We start from the raw sequence: 14,634 nt of genomic DNA on the forward strand, positions 1-14,634 counted from the left end.
CAACGTCACGTCTGGTTTATTTGCACGTATCACCCTATCTGTTCTGATACCATAGTCCCAGAGGATCTTTGCCTGATCGTTTTCTATCACTCCCTCAGGTTGGTGCTTGTACCACTTACTACTGCAAGGTAGCTGATGTTTCTTGCACAAGCTCCAGTGGAGGGCTTTGGTACTGAATCATGCCTCTTTTTGTACTGGTTCTGTGCAAGTGCCGGGCATTCGCTTGCTATGTGGTTTATGGTTTCATTTTTCGTATTGCACTTCCTACATATGGGAGAGATGTTATTTCCGTCTATCGTTCTTTGAACATATCTAGTTCTTAGGGCCTGATCTTGTGCCGCTGTTATCATTCATTCAGTTTCCTTCTTTTGCCCTCCCCTCTGTAGCCATTGCCATGTGTCATCGCTGGCTAGTTCTTTAGTCTGTCTCATGTATTGTCGTGCATTGGTTTGTTGTGCGAGTCCTCTGTTCTGTTTGTCATTCGCCTGTCTCTGTATATTTCTGGTTCTTCGTCTACTTTTATTAGTCCTTTTTCCCATGCACTCTTTAGCCACTCGTCTTCACTGGTTTTCAGATAATTGCCCCAGTGCTCTGTTCTCGATGTTGACGCAGTCCTCTATACTTAGTAGTCCTCTCCCTCCTTCCTTTCGTGTTATGTATAGTCTGTCCGTATTTGCTCTTGGGTGTAGTGCTTTGTGTATTGTCATATGTTTCCTGGTTTTCTGATCTATGCTGCGGAGTTCTGCCTTCGTCCATTCCACTATTCCTGCGCTGTATCTGATTACTGGCACTGCCCATGTGTTTATGACTTTTATCATATTTCCGGCGTTGAGTTTTGAATTGAGTATCGCCTTGAGTCTCTGCATATATTCTTTCCTGGTCGTGTCCTTCATCTCCTGGTGTTTTATATCCCCTCCTTCCATTATTCCCAGGTATTTGTATCCCGACTCATCTATGTGTTTGATGTTGCTCCCATCTGGTAGCTTTATCCCTTAAGTTCTCGTTACTTGGCCTTTTTGTATGTTGACTAAGGCGCATTTTTCTATTCCAAACTCCATCCTGATGTCCCCAGATACAATCCTTACAGTCTGGATTAGGGTATCTATTTCCTTGATGCTCTTACCATACAGCTTGATGTCGTCCATGAACATCAGATGGTTGATTCTGTTGCCTCTTTTCTTGAGTTGGTACCCGGCATCCATCTTCTGTAGTATTTTTGTCATGGGAATCATGGCTACTACGAAGAGTAGTGGGGACAGTGAGTCGCCCTGGAAGATGCCTCTCCTGATATTAACCTCTGCTAGTCTTATTCCAGAGCTTGTAAGTATTGTAGTCCAGTTGCGCATTGTATTTTTTGAGGAAGCTGATGGTGTTTTCCTCTGCCCCATATACTTTTAGGCATTCTATTAGCCATGTGTGTGGTATCATGTCGAAGGCTTTCTTATAGTCTATCCATTATTATGATTATGATCATTTTTCGTATTGCACTTCCTACATATGGGAGAGATGTTATTTCCGTCTATCGTACTTTGAACATATCTGGTTCTTAGGGCCTGATCTTGTGCTGCCGCTGTTATCATTCCTTCAGTTTCCTTCTTTAGCTCTCCCCTCTGTAGCCATTGCCAATTGTCATCGCTGGCTAGTTTTTTAGTCTGTCTCATGTATTGTCCGTGCATTGGTTTGTTGTGCCAGTCCTCTGTTCTTTCTGTCTTTCTCCTGTCTCTGTATATTTCTGGGTCTTCGTCTACTTTTATTAGTCCTTCTTCCCATGCACTCTTTAGCCACTCGTCTTCACTGGTTTTCAGATATTGCCCCAGTGCTCTGTTTTCGATGTTAACGCAGTCCTCTATACTTAGTAGTCCTCTCCCTCCTTCCTTTCGTGTTATGTATAGTCTGTCCGTATTTGCTCTTGGGTGTAGTGCTTTGTGTATTGTCATATGTTTCCTGGTTTTCTGATCTATGCTGCGGAGTTCTGCCTTCCTCCATTCGACTATTCCTGCGCTGTATCTGATTACTGGCACTGCCCATGTGTTTATGGCTTTTATCATATTTCCGGCGTTGAGTTTTGACTTGAGTATCGCCTTGAGTCTCTGCATATATTCTTTCCTGATCGTGTCCTTCATCTCTTGGTGTTTTATATCTCCTCCTTCCATTATTCCCAGGTATTTGTATCCTGTCTCATCTATGTGTTTGATGTTGCTCCCATCTGGTAGCTTTATCCCTTCAGTTCTCGTTACTTTGCCTTTTTGTATGTTGACTAAGGCGCATTTTTCTATTCCAAACTCCATCCTGATGTCCCCAGATACAATCCTTACAGTCTGGATTAGGTATCTATTTCCTTGATGCTCTTACCATACAGCTTGATGTCGTCCATGAACATCAGATGGTTGATTCTGTTGCCTCTTTTCTTGAGTTGGTACCCGGCATCCATCTTCTGTAGTACTTTTGTCATGGGAATCATGGCTACTACGAAGAGTAGTGGGGACAGTGAGTCGCCCTGGAAGATCCCTCTCCTGATATTAACCTCTGCTAGTCTTATTCCAGAGCTTGTAAGTATTGTATTCCAGTTGCGCATTGTATTTTTGAGGAAGCTGATGGTATTTTCCTCTGCCCTATATATTTTCAGGCATTCTATTAGCCATGTGTGTGGTATCATGTCGAAGGCTTTCTTATAGTCTATCCATGCCATGCTTAGGTTGGTTTTCCTTCTCCTACTGTTCTTCATTACCATTTTGTTTATGAGGAGCTGGTCTTTTGTGCCCCTACACTTCCTTCTGCAGCCTTTCTGTTGGTGGGGGATGGTGGTGTGTCTCCTCTAGGTAGTTGTATAGCCTTTCACTGATGATACCTGTCAGTAAACTTCCACATTATTGGTAGGCAGGTGATAGGCCTGTAGTTACTGGCTATATTTCCCTTACTCTTGTCTTTTTGTACTAAGGATGTTCTTCCTGTGGTCATCCATTTGGGTGCTTGGTGATTTGAGATACAATGCTGGAGTTGTTCTGCTATTCGTGGGTGTAGGGCCTTGAAGTTTTTGAGCCAGTATCCATTGACTTCAATCGGGACCTGGGGCTTTCCAGTTTGGCATTTTCTTTAGTTGGTGTCTGACTGTGTCTGTCGTGATGTCTGTGAATCTTTGTTTTATTCTCCCTGTTTCTTCTTCCTTTGACTTCCTGGAGCCATGTTGCATGTTTGTTGTGTGATACCGGATTGCTCCATATGTTTTCCCAGAGTGTCTTACTTGGTTCGGCTTCAGGAATTTCTGGGTGGTTGTCTTCCCCTCTTAGTTGGCTGTATAGTCTTTGATTATGATTATTATTATTATTATTTTATTATTATTATTATTATTATTATTATTATATTAAAAATACTCGTAATAGCATTAGTCTTAAATTAGAGAAACAAATCTACATTTATGTAAATGCACATATAAGTTCAAGATAGATCTATACATAGCTTTCGGTAATCTGGTCGAACAGATTCCTGAAAGCTATCTGTGTATATCTGTCTTTAAATATTCCCGAAAGCTATCCGTATAGATCTATCTTTAAGTACATGTACATTTACATATATGTGGATTTGTTTCTCTTATTATTATTATTGATTATTATTATTATTATTATTATTATTATTATTATTATTATTATTATTATTATTATTATTATTACCCAAAAATATCAATTATTTCAAAGCATTCATTACGCTTCCAGTGAACTTTAGGGGGTTATCTGAATGTACAAAATTATTTCACGCGACCAAATACTCTCGGGTAAACGGTAAGAGTTTTAATAATCCCCACAAAGGACATCGTAAAGCGTTTATGAATGAGCAATTTGCATTTTTACGAACGCGCATTATAATTAAACTTGAAGCAGAAACCCACAACAGCGCTTATATTCTTTTCGCCTTTGTGCATTTGGTTCGGATAAGTTTCTCTCCGACACAATCAATAATAATAATAATAATAATAATAATAATAATAATAATAATAATAATAATAATAATAATAATAATAATAATACTTTATTAAACGTGATGGCTACCTCAGCAGCGTTGCACTTGTAGAGATTCTTCTCCATTTCCCGAATAGCTGCTTTTTCCGTACTGACCTCCCAGGGCTATAGTGGAGCTCCTATGGAGGTCATTATCAAATACAGGGTCAAGATCGATGTATATATTTCAGATTATACAGATAAACTATGATATCATAGTCATCAGTCATTCTCTCTCCTCTCCTTCTCCTCTCCATCTCTCTTCTCATCTCGCTCTCTCTATTTTCTACTTATAGCGAGCTTTCGTCTGGAGCTGCCAGACATCCTCTAGGCTGGAAAGCAGAGGGTGGACTGCTTCTGGAGTGTTGTTGTTGTTGTTGTAGTTGGAGATTAAGCTGGCCTTATGCCAGCACGGGCTCTTGCTCGTAGAGCAGCCCCAGTAGGTCATATTGAATATTTTGCAGGTGGAAAGGCGATTTTTAAGGATATGTGGTGAGCCTTTATTATGATATCAATGGAATATGCAGGTGAAATGAGTGGTGTCCGTCCTCCTTATATTTGGGGTCGTCAGTAGAGGGTCTGTCCCATGCTGATCTTCTATTGGCTGGCAGCGGTAAGTCTTTTTTATCACTGGTCGCTTGAACCGGGCCTCAAGCCATCACGGTTAATAAAGTATGCTTCAGAGAGGGTCTGCTTCCTAAGTACAATAGTAATAATAATAATAATAATAAAATAATAATAATAATAATAATAATAATAATAATAATAATGAAGAAGAGTTCAAATTATTGATTTTTTGCACGAGCATATTAAAAGTCTATAATCTGTTGAGACCACCTCTTCTCGTCCCATCAGCAAAGTTAAGCAACATAGGGTCTGGTCAGTACTTAGATGGGCGACCGCCTGGGAACATCAGATGCTGTAGGCGTCTCTACTTTTTACTGGTCAGTTGGTATGGTGGCTAGTGTCGTGATATGCCGCTCAGATGTCCTGGGTTCGTGCCACCCCCAGGGTGAAGAAAAATCACTGGCTCTGTATCACGACAAGTCACTGATGCAGTGTGGGGTCTGCGGTGGGAGGTTGATACCGGCATTCTTTAGAAGCTTGAATTTCAAGTCAGTGGTCCCTTTGTTGTGCTTGTTCTGTGTGAATAGGTTTCATCTACTTAAATAATAACAAAAAAATTACAGCATGATTTACCCTACAACCATTATAATAATTACTACTGTACATATTGCAAGCTGAGCTTTCAACTATTCATCTTTGGGGCAAACTAATTGCAAGCACTAAATAGTGTTCATTTCGATTTCTCCTTCAAGAAGAGTTAAAGGGCTAAAATACATAACGACGCTATTTTGTTGTTTTGTTATCATAATCATTACTGATAGGAGAAGTAACAATTCACCACAGTGATGATCACGGATAAGATTCTGATAACATTTGATCATAAAAAAAAATCGGTATTTATGTTTACAACAGTGACAGCTATTTACACAGTACTGAAACATTCATTAAATATAATCCATGAGCTTACAGGCGCTGGATCCCGGGGCTGCTATCTTCCCTGCCCTCCCGATCCCCTACCTACCGCGTCCCGGACAAACTGGTTTGCAGGAGAGGGATGCCTCCTTACCCTCTCGATCCCCTACCTACATCACCCCCACCGGGCCGGACAAATAGGTTTGTAGGAGGGTGGATGTCTCCCCTACTTCCTGTTCCTTAACTACCCTGCCTCCACCCATGGTGGACAAACAGGTTTGTGGGATGGTGGATGTCTCTCTTACCCTCCTATTCCCCTACCTACCCCACCTACACCTAGGGTGGACAAACAGGTTTGCAGGATGGTGGCTGTCTCCCCTACCATCCCGTTTCCCCTACCTACCCCGCCCCCACCCGAGGCGGACAAACTAGTTGGCATGGGTGGGTGGCTGTGTCATGTTTCCCCTACCCTTCTGTCCCCTATCTGTGCTCCCCCACCTAAGGCGGACAAACTGGTTAGCAGGGGGTAGGGTGGCTGTCTCATGACTCCCCTACTGTCACCCGAGGAAGGACAAACAGGATCAGATCTTCTCAAATTTTATTATTATAGAATTACTATTCATTCTCCATCGAGCAACACAACTCTTTCTAACCTCCCCGTCACAAAACTAAAAGCTTTGCCTCACCCACCGCCCCCCCCCCCTCACCCCCCCTCATCCCACACCAAAGACTTCGATCCAAGGCAATTTCCTCATAGTCATTTATTCTGCATTGATACAGATTTCCGTCCCTGCATTTCTTCGTGTTTTGTTTTCTTCTGAATTCAACTGTCGTTCATCTTTCTAAGAAAGCTCATAGTTACAACGGAGTCTTGTGCTTAGTAGTCCCATGGATATAAAAATGAAAGTCGATGAAAATTATCCGCTCAAAAGAATCCATGATCATTAAGCATGTAAAAAAATGCGAGCTTTCTGTACAGCACACTCTCAGCCGCAGCCCATGAACCTTTCAGCCACAGCCCAGTGGTGGCCTGTGTTGTTGGTACCTATAGCGGCGCCAGAGGCACGATCATGTAAATCAAATAAAAACTACAGAGGCTAAAGGGCTGCAATTTTGTATATTTGATGCTTAGAGGGTGTATGATCAACTTACCAATTTGCAGCCCTTTAGCCTCAGTAGTTTTTAACAGATCTGAGGGCGGACAGGAAAAGGTGCGGACGGACAGACAAATAGACATCTCTGTAGCTTTCTTTTACAGAAAACTACAAACTCAACGAGGGCTAAAATTCATCACTACACCCAAATTGCTCATAAAATTTCTTCGCGCTGACTTCATTGGGTGCCAGCGATACTTCACACCAGAGTCAATTTAAAATTCAACACCTGTAGGTATGTATTGCCCATCGGAATTTTTTTCACACATTTCCAAATTCAACATTGACTCTCGCCATTCAGTGATCAACACCAGTATTTCCTTCATATTTTCGCCTGTATACACCTACTTTTCACAACATTACTTTCTTTTATATGGATTCTATGCTCAGTAGTTACTGCTTTCCTAAGGTGCAAGTCGTGATCTATGTTCACTTCACAGTTGAAGTTTTATTTTTATTAACGACAATTCGATCTACCCTCTGTAACATTCGGTATTTAACGCTGATGCCCATTACTCTTCATTTCTTTTCCCCTGTCTTCTCGTCTTCGTCCACAGCAACAAAAGAGCATAATGAGGCCCGTCGCACTGGCTTTAACCATAAAATTACCAACAAATTTCATGTCTCTGAGTTATAGATACGGAAAAATAGCGTATAAACACCTAGTAAGCGCATAAGAAAAAGTGGGAAACAACATTGCCCAGACATCCTTCTCAAAGAAAACGTAACTGAAAAAGAAAACGAAAGCAATGGGGTCCTTCCCCTACCCGAAGAGAGAGAGAGAGAAAAAAAAAACTGAAAGGTAATATCAGGGCATTTGCATAAAGACCTAGGTACATTTCCTCCGTTGACTAGCTTCCATGGAGTTTACCATAAAAACGAAAATTTAATTCCCTTTAAGAATTTGAATTCGGAGCGAGAAAGAGAGGGAACGCGATAAACAAACATTTTTAAGGAGTATAATGTCTTCGTGAGAGAGAGAGAGAGATGAGCGAGGACGAGAGATAGAGGAGAGAGAGAGAGAGAGAGAGAGAGAGAGAGAAGAGATTATAAGCAGATAAGCAGTATTGAGTAGTCGGTACATGTGAAACAGAGCCAACGATCAATATGTTACCTTCTGAAAGAGGTTAAAGTAATCGTGTTTACAGACGGGCAAACCATGAAGCTCTTGAAATGAAGCACAAAGGGCAGGGAATATTTATAGTTTAACATAATGCAAAAAGTGCAAAATATCAATTTTAACTGGATGGACACACTAATAATCAGTTACTCGTCCATAATCATTATACTATTCAAACAAATGACATTCTCACTACTGAAGTGCTTATATCCTGGTATGCTATCAACTGTGCACCAAAATATTACTGGAACTAGTGTAAAAATAGGCTGAATTAACATGAGTTACAGAATTAATAAATTCGAGCATTACTGCCCACTTTCGTTTAATCAGACATAAATGAGTTATTTCAACACTTACCATACCCTGAGAGACCTTAAATTCAACCATGTACACAAATACGATAACAATAAAAAATAAACAAATAAAAAAAATGAACTAAACCTGACTGACACATGTCATAACCTTAAAAATATCCTCCCAGTTCTTCATTTAATATCTAATCAAAGTAGCTCTGACGGGGCTGTTGCGTAACCAGCGGCCATCTGTAACAGAATCGATGCAAAAAGGGTGCCCCCCTACCCCCCCAGCTTAACCTGAGCTAATTATAGCACGAAGGAGATACGGCCAGCTCCAAAACTTGCTTGATTTCTGGTCGCCCAGAAACCACGATTCTGAAGAGGAAAAAAATAATCAGAACGAAACCGGTTGTTTTGGCTTCTGTGCAATGAAGACACTCATGGAAAAGGCAAAAATGGAAGAGAGAGAGAGAGAGAGAGAGAGAGAGAGAGAGAGAGAGAGAGAGAGAGAGAACCATAGGACAAAATTTAGAGTGACAAACAACGAGTAACTAGATACTGGATGGAAAGTTTCATATGAGAGAGAGAGAGAGAGAGAGAGAGAAGAGAGAGAGAGAGAGAGAGATTGATTCCCCACAACAAATTTTCTTAACTTAACCCTTTACTTCTGATAAAAAAAAAATTCACAATTCTCGTAACCCTTTTACTTCTGATAAAATAAAAGGAAGCTTCCGAAGAAAAAAGCAAAAGGGTAGCTAATATGAAATACAGCGACTGACGGTATCATAAAATACAACATGCTAATGCATAATCAACTAGGCACGTACATCAACTTAACCAACATGATCATCCCGACTAAATATTCAACATATATCTTTTTTTTTTTTCGAAAAACGCACCTACGGGTATCATAACTAATTCAAGTATGTTAGCTCTGTAATCGTTGCTACAGCAGTCTCCAGCCTATAAATATGGATTCAAAGTAATGGGCAGAAACTGGACGGCGTTAATCTACAGTACAAAAACTTGGGACATCGTTAAACGTACGAGAATTCAAGGTTGGGGCAACAAACAGGAGGACATATTAGACAAGAAGCTAAAACTAGGTAGTATTAAAACCACGGAGCAGATACTGGACTACATTCGTGTTTAAGAAAGATTTCAAACTTGTGCAAATCGTCCAGAGAAATACGTTAGGAATTCTAACACTTTGGTTGCAACTCACTCTCTGATATCGCCTTATATGTGTGTGTGTGTGTGTGTGTGTGTGTGTGTGTGTGTGTGTGTGTGTGTGTGTGTAATAGAACTGAATACAGAATTTAGGCCAAAGGCCAAGCGCTGAGACCTATGAGGTGATTCAGCGCTGAAAGGGAAATTGATAACTAGGAGGTCTGAAAGTTGTCACGGGAGGAAAACCTCGCAGTTGCCAAATGAAACCATTTTTAGGGAGGGTGAAAAGTCGTATGGAAGAAAAAGCATAAGAAAGGGGGTACAGCTAAGGACCGATGGGACGCTGCAAAGACCCACAAGTATTGCCACAGTGCACCACGTGAGGTGCACTGATGGCACTAAACCCCCCCCCCCCCTCCCCTCCCCTCCCCAAGCAATGAAGCAACCCTGTCGTCCAAATTCTTATGTGCAAGCCATCACTCGCAGGAACTGTGAGCCTCTCTATATCAGGATGGTTTAGTAATGATACTGACGACGGATCATAGATTATCAAAACTGGTTGAAATATAATTGAATCATAAATTGACTAAGAAGGAACTCGACCCACTGTTTATCAAGGCCTCGCATCTTTTGATGTGGACGAGGTCGGTAATCCCCTAATGACAAGGTTCTGTGACTGTTTTTATTTTCCTCCGCGATCCAGCTCTGCATTTTCTTATATCTTTTCTTTTTCCTAAATCGTTTCTTTGGTGGTTCAGACTCGCCCTTCTTCCACTTCCACGTAAGGCATTTTTGTTTCTGAAGTCTCCTTCCCTCATATTTGCATCAATCATATTTGAAATGAAATAGTCTGGTTTTCTTCGTTTATTTATCATTTTGTCCATTTAAATGATATTTGCCCTCAACAAAATAAAACGAGAAATTGAAGCGTCGGCAGGATATCCAAAACCCTTTGAACTGAAACTGAGTTTGTTGACGCAAGAGCCCAGTTTCATATCGAAGGATTTTGAATACCTATACTTTATACTTTTAGTTGAATATAAAAGAAAACTACTGAAATGTGTCTGTCCGTCCGCACTTTTTTCTCTCCGCCCTCAGATCTTGAAAACGACTGAGGCTAGAGGGCTGCAAATTGGTATACTGATCATCAAACATAGCAAATTGCCGTCACCTAGCCTCAGGAGTTTTGATTTTATCTAAGGTTAAAGTTAGCCATGATCGTGCGTCTGGCACAGCTATCGTTGCCAACCACACAGTCCACCACCGGGACTTGGCTGAAGGTTTCATGAGCAGCGGCCGAAAGTTTCATACAGCATTATACAATGCGGAAAAACTTTTTACTTTAAGATTTCTTTTTAGACGTTTTTATGGGCAAATGTCATTTTATCAGACATGATAATATAATCACTCCCTAAGAAAAACATGACTAGTTTATTTCAAATCTATGAGTCATGCAAATAAGAGGGGTAAGGACTGTTTGTTTGTTTGTTTGTATGGTGTTTTTACGTTGCATGGAACCAGTGGTTATTCAGCAACGGGAACAACGGCTTTACGTGACTTCCGAACCACGTCGAGAGTGAACTTCTATCAACAGAAATACACATCTTTAACAACTCAGTGGAATGCCCGAGAATTGAACTCGCAGCCACCGAGGTGGCAGGCCAACACCAAGCCGACCATGCCACTGAGGCACTCGGAGGAGGGGGAGGGGGTTAAGGACTGTAGACACAGACTTTCAGGTCGAGCAATTGATTTATGTAAAAATGGCGTTGCAAGGACCAGGGGCTTTCTTACTGGATGAAAAATATTTTGGAAATAAAGGTGATTTCGACTAACTTCCAACTCAGGCTTAACTCAGACTTAAGTCAGACTTACCGTCCACGCAACAATTCTCTTATGTGGCTTAGCTGAGGCTGGGATATAATCTATAAAAAGGGGGGGTGAACAATTAAGAGAGCATTTGGCCGTTAAGTAATTCTACTCTGTGGCTTAGCTGACGTTGGAGTTAAATTGATAAAAATAGAGGCGTATTAAGAAAAGGAACAATGACGAAAGCATTTGAGCGTCCAGTATTATTTTCTCTACATTCGTTCACATAAATAAAAGGCAAAATACTGCGGCTCGGTAAAGACTGCAGTAGTACCTTAAGCCTCTGCTTACTGGAGCGGAACGCTAAATTTCCTTCTGCCCCGACGCATTTTCCTTTTGTTGGGCAATAGGTGGAAAACTGGCCCATTATTTACCGCTGAGCAGACTCAGGGGGGGGCCTTGCCATTGTCTCGCATTACTAATACTATCGACCGTAAGATATAGTCCGTGAGGCATATATACGTATGTATATGTTTATATGTATAAATACAAGTTTACTTATAAATGTGTATATACATACGTAGATGCATATGTAAATATATACGTATATATGTAATATAATATGTAAGTAAATAATGTATACATAAATAACATGGTATAATCTTGTATACATACATGTACATATACATGTATGTACGTGTGCGCGCACACAAACATATATATATATATATATATATATATATATATATATAGAGAGAGAGAGAGACGAGAGAGAGAGAGAGAGAGAGAGAGAGAGAGAGAGGGGAATTATAGACCTTGTACCTAATATATCTGTGTGGGTAAAGTGAAATACCTTGTACCTAATCTATCTGTAGTGGGTAAGGGGGAATAGCAACCTCATCTCAAAATTCTCAATAAGAACCCAAAAATAATATATATTCCAAATCCACGAAGGAAAGAGAAACGATGGAGCTCTAGATGGTCTTTCGACATCTCGTCCTTTCCTTGGCAGACTTAGAGGTCGAAAGGTCTTGCAGACTCTATCGTTTCTCTGTCTTGCGTAGATTCTGTCTTTATTATATTTTATAGTATATATTAGTATTATATATTATAATATATATATATTTATATACTATAATATATATATGTGTGTGTGTGTGTGTGTGTGTGTGTGTGTGTGTGTGTGTGTGTGTGTGTAAGTATGTCTATGCACGCATCACCGAAATAATAACAGAATACCTTTCTGTATGAAATCATACACAATTCGTCACGTTAGCCATCTTGCACAAGAACATTGTGTTATGACTGCACAATGAAGGGACAGGGGTATCTATTCACTCTTTAGTAATCTATAAATAAACAAGGCACTGGGATGATTCGTGAAGTACTAAGGATAAAGTTTTACTAATCCTTCCTACTTAGCGTTAATGATACGCAAATTATTATCTTGTGGGTCAATGAGTTGTTGATGATAAAATTAATTTAAACTGCACTACCGCATTTCTTACTCATTATGTACATACACAGACTATCTGCAAACGAACAAATATATACATGTTCGATAAATTACAAATTTCAAAGCTGTTTAACTTCAAATACTACTCTATCCTGTGGCCCTTGCAGTGCCGCTGGACGTAATTTTTACAAGTTGCATCAGTAATGGTAATGAAGAGGGGTTAAGTTCGACTTTGTTTGCACTCAAGCTCTGATACCAGTTGTTTTGACAGCTGTTGTCTTCGAAATCTAAACGACTTGCTTTCTGAAGAACCCAACTCGGATTTACTTGGTACAAAGATCAGCATTGTAGTGGCTAAACTTCACTCTCTCCCTACTTTCAATAAGCACACAAACATTCTATACGTATACATATTATATATATATATCTATATAGAGATATATATATATATAAGATTATATATATATATATATAATTTATTATTTACATGTGTATGTTTGTGTGCATTATATATGTATGTATATGTAAGTCATATCACATTACCGTGATTCACATACATATATCGAGCTACAAATGTCCTTTAATATCTAATTCGCTCTACCTCGGAATTAATATATTTTCATATATATATTGCCTTTAAATACAGTCCTGGAATTGAAGATGTCGATGGTTCGTGCCCGTCGGCCGGCAATTCTATTACCGCTGAATAAATTCCCCTTCGGTTAAACACATATGAAAATATATTAATTCCGAGGTAGAGCGAATTAGATATTAAAGGACATTTGTAGCTCGATATATGTATGTATATGTATATTAACGTATATATATATATTTATATATAATAATATATAATATATATAGATATATATATGCATCATATATACAATACAATGCCTATTCACGACGCAATCGGGCAAGAATTAATAAGGAACAAAGCGATCAATTTATTCATTTTTGAATCTCATGCGAAAATTAGTATTAACTATTTTAAAAATGCAGTGCAGGCATGCAAAATGCGTATTCAACAATTTCAAGTAAACGCATGCATACAATGTCTTACAAAAAATAAGTAAATAAATAAAAAATTCAACACCTCATTAGCAAACGGTCTACAGCAATAACCAAAACTAAATCTCCTTACCGTTTAAGCGGGGTGTATTAACATGGTTATCCTCACGTAAAGCCAGTCTGAAAAGTAAAAGAAAAATTCATGTATCAACAGAAAAAACATGGCATGATCCGACCTCTAGCTTACTCGGGACGTGAAAGATTTTCCCCTCACGCATAAGTTGTAAACATTATAGTACTCCTAACTTAACGGGAAGTGGTCTTCTCATTATAATACTCATACTTATAGTACTACTCATACTAACAACAAGGATCAAATAAAAAGGACACAAATTAAACATGTTCATATATTCTCAGTTATAAGTGGAAACACAAAATAATTGAACAGAAACATAGACAACATTCAGTACACCAAGTAAATTAAAACGTACTAAAATCTACGGTCAAATAGAGCATTGTTTAAAAAACGCAAATTAAAATAAATACGCTATATTTATTAGAATAAATTTTTCTGTACTGTTTAACATGCACATGATTTATTTTTTATAATTTCATTCTAACAAATAAATCACAAATATCCTATCCTAAAATCCCTGTATCCTTGACTCAACGAACGCAAAAAGCCTTTTCAGACTTTCCATAGACCTTTCCAACCCCCAACATGAACAATAAGAATAACAACAAAGTAGTTTGTCCGCTTATCCCCCGAGTAAGCGAAAAATGGGTTTTGAGGTTTGTGCATTCATTTCTTAAGGTAAAGTACGCATGCACTTTCTCCATGAGGAAAGAGTATCGATGGACTACTAAATTCATTATACAATTTAAATCCCTAATTTACGAAACCACACATAAACGAAAATACAAGTAACATAAAAAAAATATTCCCAAAATCTGTTAAGGGAAGACCTTGCTGACCAAAGCAATAGTGCGTTAAAAGTTTGCCTTATATTGGTTAGACGACATATCGCAATCAGCAGCTCCCAAGACATAAATGTGCCTCATCTTCTGGAGTTCCATCTGTTTGGCACCGGCCACAACTGCAAGGCGCTAAAGGCCTTGCCAATACTTTACTCGATTACCTTCTCTTGAC

The 14,634-nt window shown here is 39.3% G+C and overlaps 1 protein-coding gene across 2 annotated transcripts in view; it reads right to left on the reverse strand.

Moving 5' to 3' along the window:
• The window catches only part of LOC135219392 (tyrosine-protein phosphatase non-receptor type 4-like), a 523,112-nt gene that overhangs the window by 452,448 nt on the left and 56,030 nt on the right, over nt 1-14,634 (reverse strand). For both annotated transcript variants that reach the window (XM_064256132.1, XM_064256131.1), the window contains exon 2: nt 13,618-13,664. The gene's annotated coding sequence lies outside the window, so the exon portion shown is untranslated. The remainder of the gene's footprint in view (nt 1-13,617; nt 13,665-14,634) is intronic.

Source organism: Macrobrachium nipponense, chromosome 1 (assembly GCF_015104395.2).
Source record: "Macrobrachium nipponense isolate FS-2020 chromosome 1, ASM1510439v2, whole genome shotgun sequence".
NCBI classification, from domain to species: domain Eukaryota; kingdom Metazoa; phylum Arthropoda; class Malacostraca; order Decapoda; family Palaemonidae; genus Macrobrachium; species Macrobrachium nipponense.